The sequence below is a fragment of the Mytilus trossulus genome, chromosome 7, assembly GCF_036588685.1.
Source record: "Mytilus trossulus isolate FHL-02 chromosome 7, PNRI_Mtr1.1.1.hap1, whole genome shotgun sequence".
Classification (NCBI taxonomy): Eukaryota; Metazoa; Mollusca; class Bivalvia; order Mytilida; family Mytilidae; genus Mytilus; species Mytilus trossulus.
Genome location: NC_086379.1, coordinates 48,574,421 through 48,581,950, shown reverse-complemented (window position 1 = coordinate 48,581,950; position 7,530 = coordinate 48,574,421). Strand labels below are relative to the sequence as shown.

At 33.5% G+C, this 7,530-nt stretch overlaps 1 protein-coding gene across 1 annotated transcript in view; it reads left to right on the top strand.

The window, feature by feature from the left end:
* Window positions 1-136: 136 nt before the first annotated feature.
* The window catches only part of LOC134725199 (uncharacterized), a 29,104-nt gene continuing 21,710 nt past the window's right edge, over window positions 137-7,530 (top strand). Inside the window, exon 1 of the mRNA XM_063588836.1 lies at window positions 137-834. The gene's annotated coding sequence lies outside the window, so the exon portion shown is untranslated. The remainder of the gene's footprint in view (window positions 835-7,530) is intronic.

Sequence of the window (7,530 nt, the reverse complement as noted above, 5' to 3'; positions counted from 1 at the left end):
GTGTGCATAAGTAAATATGAATTATGATTATAATTTATTAAATTTAATGTTTTATTTATTTGTTTAAAGAAATCGTTATTTCCATTTTTATCTATGCTAGTTTTTTCATTTCTTATCTTAGTATGCTCATTTTAACATGGGTAGGCAATAACTTTAAACTGGACATTATAAAGCCATGTTTAAATGAGCATATAGAACATAGAGGGAAAGAGTTATTTATATTCTTGTAGAAAAATTCAAAACTGTTTGTTGACCACACAGCAGACTATAAAAAGACAGGTTCTAAAAATAAAATTGAGAATGGAAATTGGAAATTGGAAACGTGTTAAACAACAACAACCCTACCAAAAAGCAGAAGACAGCAATTTTCATCTGATGAGGCATAAATAATTAGATAAAAAGCTTATTTGAAGTGTACAAAATAGACATTCAAAATGTAGTTCATTTATTAAAAAGGTCTTATTGAATTTTATAAATAGCAACTCCCCAAGAAAAATATATTTTAATTTCAAGCATTGTTCGAAATACAACTGACATTAATGGCCCATTCACTGTGTGACATCATATGTTTTAATTAAGAACAATTATTCCACATCTCCTTTATTTAATCTTATCATGTACATGTTCCCCCAAATCCATGTGTCAGAAATCTTTTTTATAATGCTCAAATTAATCTGCATGTTAAATTCATGTGGTGTCAGTCAATTTGAATAATAGTCTCCAAAGCAAATTATATGTCCCTTTAAATCCCAAAGTTTTATACTTAGTAAGCATATTCCATTGACCATAATATATCTGGTGTCACAACATGTTCACAAGATATGAGTCTGTCAGGTACTGTATCAGTTTCTCTTTCCTGTAAGGGCTAATTTTGGTCTAAAATCTGAAGTACATCTTTTTCACATTTTTTTAATTTGTGTGTCATTTTCAGTCAATTCAATTAGTTTATGGAAAAGATTTGAAATTATTTTGCCAATAAGAGGCTCACATTCAAACTTAAATTTGAAAACCTATCAAATATGCGATACAAGGTCACTTTTTAGATGGTCTTTGTCTAAAATGTCATGAATATAGGTGGCTGCATTGTGTTGAGTCTCAACCTTTATATATTTGTTTTTTATAATCATTAAATACATCATATATTTAAATATTAAGGACTGTGACCACTCCCATTGTAGATTGGAAAAAAACTTCAAAAAGCAGAACAAGTGCTTTATTGCAAAGATTTCCATATTTTGCAAGAATTAATTATATAATGATGCAGGTACTTACACATCTACTTTTGCATAGGTACTTTGTCTGTACCAAAAATCTGTAGTACTGGAAATATACTTCTAATATTCAGTACTATTTTGTTACTCTAAAATTATTGTAATATTTAGTTACCTGTATTTTAAAGTACTTGATTTCAAGTACAAAAATAGTACCTACGCAAAATTGGCTGTGTAATGCATGTGCATTGTATTGTCAAAAAGCGTATATTTATGGAAACAAAGTATTTGATTTTCCAATAACTAGCTATTTAAAGAAGTCATAGAACTATGCTCAGTGCTTGGAGCACAAACATCTTGCTTGAAAAATGAAATCCACCATTTGGATTGGTTGATTTTGGCTTACGAGTGTATTTTACAATTTATGCTTTGACATATTTGAGGTAGACTTTATGTGTGAGCCAAAATTTGTTCCTGTGAAAAAAGTTCCAGTGGAACTAATTTCACAGGAAATATGTTCTGGGAGAACTTTTTTCACAAACAATTTCTATATAATTTGTTCCATCTCTATGAAATAAGTTCCACACTTTACCTGGTGAAATTAGTTCTGGCTTTGTGAAATTTGTTCCTTACCATGTGAAATAAGTTCCATGTTTGTGAGATTTGTTTCTTACCTGGTGAAATAAGTTCTGGATTTATGAAATTTGTTCCTCACCTGGTGAAATAAGTTCCATGTCTGTGAAATATGTTCCACTGGTTAAACAAGTTATCTTATATACTGAGCACTTGTCATCAGTGAGTTTAAAGTCATTATAAAAACATGTATCATATTGATAATGGGATAAATAAAAAATATGTAAACATCCAATTTGGATCTTGTGGAGTAAAACAAAAGTTTAATAACATACTCAATTAAAAAAACTAAAAATGACACTTAAGAACCAGGAAAGAGTAGAATAAGAAATAAGTCATTCAAAAAAAATATTATAGTTGAAGATGAACATTCATACTTTTTTTTGAAAAGGACAAAGTGACTGATCAATTATTTCAACATGATTTAAAGACATTAAGAAACAAAAGAAACACTCTTAAAGTTTTAAAACTGTGCAATGACCATAGCAAAGAACATGTATGATTAGAACACCCATGACAGATCAACACAGGAAACAAAGGGGTTAAATACCACATAAACGATAAACTATAGATATAAATTATGATACATGATCATCCCTTTTATTTCTTATCTTCATAGGAGTCCTAAAGTCATGCCCTCAATTACAAATGTACCCCATGCAAGCACAGTACTTATTTTCTGTGAAATAGGTTCCAGCAGACCATTTTCAATGATTTCTATAAAATACCTTTGATCAAAACTTATATCACAGGAACTTATTTCACTTATTATTTTTAAATTTTAATATTGGAACAAAACTCATGGTGCTGTGATTTTTGTTCCGGAACTTATTTCACACTTGGTTAAAAAATTAGTTCCGGAACAAATGTTATAGTGCTGGAACATAAATTATTTTCTGTGACATTAGTTCCTGTGGAACATATTTCCTATGAAATTTGTTCCGGCGGAACAAATGTCACGCTGGAACAAATATTTTGTTACATATGTACATGTATGACAATGCTATTATTGAAAATACGAGCAGACCATATGTCTAGTATAACTTGGTTCAGGAAAATTAAGAGAAAGTACACTGATGATATTAAACCTTATCAATAGCATAGATTCATGATTTGGAGTTTGGAAAGGGGGGCTATCCAGAGAATTAGAAGTAAGAGGACAATGTTTCGATAAAAATTGCTGTAATTTCACCTTTATAGATGTAAGAAGATCTAGTATGAGTGCCCAGTGAAACACCTCTCCATCCAAGTCACAATTTGTGAAAGTAAACCGGTCAAAGTGCCTAGGGTCTTCGAAATGGGACCTTGGCTTGAACCAAACAGCTAGCTTTAAAGGGCCCCAAAAATTACTAGTGTAAAACCATACAAATGGGAAAACCAACAGTCTTATCTATACACATGGAAAAAAGTATTGCAACACTTCGATTTTTTTAAAATTGAAAAATCTGCCTCTTTTTTGGAATGAAATATATTATATAAAATATGGGTGTAATATTATTGAAACATAGTTTATGATAACATTGGCATTGAAACGAAAAAAAAATGATTTATATATATATAACCACAATTTTAATAACAAAATGACGTGTTTTTTGTACAAAAAAATGCATTTTACAACTTTTACTGTAGTCGAACTTTACAATGTCAGACATTTCAAAATTAATCTTCAGATGACTGTTCACATCATGGTTGATTGTTATACGCCAAAGAATTAGTACTTTGTGCGCAGCCTCCATTCAAACGGATAACCGCATCTAGAAACGTCTTTTGATTCCTGCCATAAATCGACTAATATTTTGCTAAGGTAGCAGCAACCATTTTCTGATGAAGGGCATTGTTTATTTCATGATGGGTTTGAACTTGGGTGTCCTTTCGCGCACTTTCCGCCCAATAGTGTCCCAAATATGCTCGATATGGTTCAAATCCGGGCTACGATCGGGCCAAGGAAGATGAACCGAATTCCATTTGAACATTGGATCTTCCTCCACGATGCTAATTTCCAACTTTGGCGAGCTCTGCACTACATTGGATACGGAACACTGTGTCTGTTCGTTAGCAAAGGTCTCCGAAATGGTCTTATCGCACGATAACCAGTAGCGATGAGTCGATCTCGTACAGTTCTTGTTGAAAGGCTCATGTATGGCCACCACTCTCTGTTTATGATTGTCTTGTATGCAATGGGTTTCCTTCTGACCAACCTTTATTATGCTTGATTTCCCCTAGCAAATGGTATAGGGGGCTTCATTATCTCGGAAGGTCTTTAATAGCGTTTATTGCCTGATTTTTATTCTCAAAACGACTTAAAGTGGAATGTTGATGACCAACAATACGTGCAGTTGTTACAGCGACATCCCTGCTTCTCGTATACTGATAATCTGCCATCTTGCTGCAGTTAAGAGTTGTCAAGGACCCATAACACAAGGTGTCAATCACATAACTTTAAAAACTTGGTTATTTAAGGTGATGAAAACAAGGAGGATAAAAACATATGTTTTGCTGTTTACGGGTACAGTAGCTGCATAGAAAACAAGGAGGATAAAAACATATGTTTTGCCGTTTACGGGTACAGAAGCTGCATGTGCAGATAAAAACTTATCGGGTCGATATTTATTGATTAAACTCGGGTGATACTTAAACTTAAATAATGTTTAACTAGTTCTATTTTACCAAATTATATCACAAAAAAATAAAGAGTGTTTTTTTAATTTCAATTTCAATTTGGTGTTGCAATACTTTTTTCCATGTGTTTATATTAAAAACGAGAAAAGAAAAACACTTGTGAACCATAACAACAAACAAACTACTGAAGATGAGATTTCTGACTTCCTGACAAGTGCAAACAAATGCAGAGGCATTTCGTTTAATTTTTTTAAATGAGGGGGTGGGGGGATTTAGTGGACTCCCGTTTGAGTACCCACATGTTTTTGCCTGTTTATCTCATTTGACAGGATTTAGTGATGTGTTTTTAACTATTTATTCCAAGGAAGTATGTTTTTGTGTAATAGAATGTTTTGAAGAACACATACATGTACTGTATAAATTGTTAACAATACAATTGTTTGATTTGTTATGTAAATGTTTGATCATATTTATCTGAATAAATTGTGTTATCAAGAAGTTTGTTATATAATCGAAAATTAAAAATAGGAATTTACGAATGTGCCAAAGAGAGAGCAATTCGAACATACAACATATATGTGATGATGGCGTGACACTAAACCCTTAGCGGGGAGGATTGTACCTGATATTCATATGATGAAGACATAATCTTTCAATCAGTTTAATTGAAGTCTGGATGTCAGTTAATTACTAGTACATATAGTCTTGTTATTTGTGTATTATTGTCATTTTGTTTATTTTCTTTGGTTACATCTTTTGACATCAGACTCAGACTTCTCTTGAATTGAATTTTAATGTGTGCATTGTTATGCGTTTACTTTTCTACATTTTCTAGAGGTAAAGGGGGAGGGTTGAGATCTCATAAACATGTTTAACGCCGCCGCATTTTTGCGCCTGTCCCAAGTCAGGAGCCTCTGGCCTTTAGTCTTGTATTATTTTTAGTTTTAGGTTTTGGTTCATCAATGTAGCGAGAATTTCCGCACCCGTAGGTGTCCTTCAGCTGACCCCTAAACAACTATGTATACTAGTTTAAGTGATAACGCACTTTGCGTCTGGCGTCGTCCTGCGTCCGTCGTCGTTAACTTTTACAAAAATCTTCTCCTCTGAAACTACTGGGCCAAATTAAACCAAACTTGGCCACCGTCATCATTGGATAAAATTGTTTATCAGATGAAGATCTATCTGCCCTGAAATTTTCAGATAATCGAACAACCAATTTTGGGGTTGCTGCCCCTGAATTGGTAATTTTAAGGAAATTTTGCTGTTTTTTGTTTGTTATTATCTTGAATATTATTATAGATAGAGATAAACTGTAAACAGTAATAATGTTCAGCAAAGTAAAATTTACAGATAAGTCAACATTTCTGAAATGGTCAGTTGATCCCTTTAGGAGTTATTGTTCTTTATAGTCAATTTTTAATCATTTTTGTCGAGCCTGCGACTTTTGTCGCAGAAAGCTCGACATAGGGATAGTGATCCGGCGGCGGCTACGGCGGCGGCGGCGGTGTTAGCTCACTACTTAAAAGCTTTATATTTTAGAAGGTGGGAGACCTGGATGCTTCATACTTTGTATATAGATGCCTCATGTTACGAAGTTTCTGTCAGTCACATGTCCAATGTCCTTGACCCCATTTTCATGGTTCAGTGACTACTAGAAAAAAAAGTTAAGATTTTTTGTAATGTTAAATTCTCTCTTATTATAAGTAATAGGATAACTATATTTAGTATGTGCTTACCTTGCAAATTCCTCTTGCCCGTCAGACAGTTTTCACTTGACCTCGACCTCATTTCATGGATCAGTGAACAAGGTTAAGTTTTGGTGGTCAAGTCTATATCTGAGATACTATAAGCAATAGGTCTAGTATATTCGGTGTGTGGAAGCACTGTAAGGTGTACATGTCCAACTGGTAGGTGTCATCTGACCTTGACCTCATTTTCAGGGTTCAGTGGTTATAGTTAAGTTTTTGTGTTTTGGGCTGTTCTTCTTATACTGTATGCAATAGGTAATCTATATTTTGTGTATGGAATAGTTGTAAGGTGTACAGGTCTACTTGGCAGTTGTCATATGACCTTGACCTCATTTTCATGGTTCAGTGGTCAAAGTTAAGTTTTTTAGTTTTGGCCTTTTTTCTAATACTATATGCAATAAGTCAACTATATTTGGTGTATGGAAATATTTCATGATCTACATGTCAGTCGCGCAGGTTTTACTTGACCTTGACCTCATTTTTTAGGGTTCATTGCTCAGTGTTAAGCTTTTGTATTTTGGTCTGTTTTTTCTTAAACTATAAGCAATAAGTCAATTTTATTTGCTGTATGAAAGAATTGTTAGCTGTACATAAAATTGAGAATGGAAATGGGGAATGTGTCAAAGAGACAATAACCCGACCAAATAAAAAACAACAGCAGAAGGTCACCAACAGGTCTTCAATATAGCGAGAAATTCCCGCACCCGGAGGCGTCCTTCAGCTGGCCCTGGAATGGTTCATCTGACCTTGACCTCATTTTCATGGTTCAAAGGTCAATGTTTAGTTTTCTTGGTTTATGTTAAGTTTATGTGACAGTTGTAAAAAAGCTTTATTAATAGGACTATCAACATAATATCAATGATTAGTAAAGAAGGCGAGAGATTTCAGTGTTTGCACTCTTGTTTGTAAATCTTAGTGATCTTTTTCTCTGAAACTACTGGGCCAAATTAGTCCAAACTTGGCAACAATCATCTTTTGGGTATCTAGTATAAAAAATGTGTCCGGTGACCCGGCCATCCAATCAAGATGGCCGCCACAGTTAAAAATAGAACATAGGGGGAAAATGCAGTTTTTGGCTTATAACTCAAAAAACAAGTGTTTATCAGGTCAAGATCTCTCAACCGGTTGTAGCCTGAGAAAATGCGCGGTGACCTATCATTTTTGTTATATTTTTCAACATATATCAATAGATACTACGTTTTGGCAAAGTATGAACAAATTCTATCATTTTAATTTTAGGCTCCCATACCACCTCAAGGAGTTATTGTCCTTTATAGTCAATTTTTAACAATTTTCATAAAATTTGTAAATTTTCACTA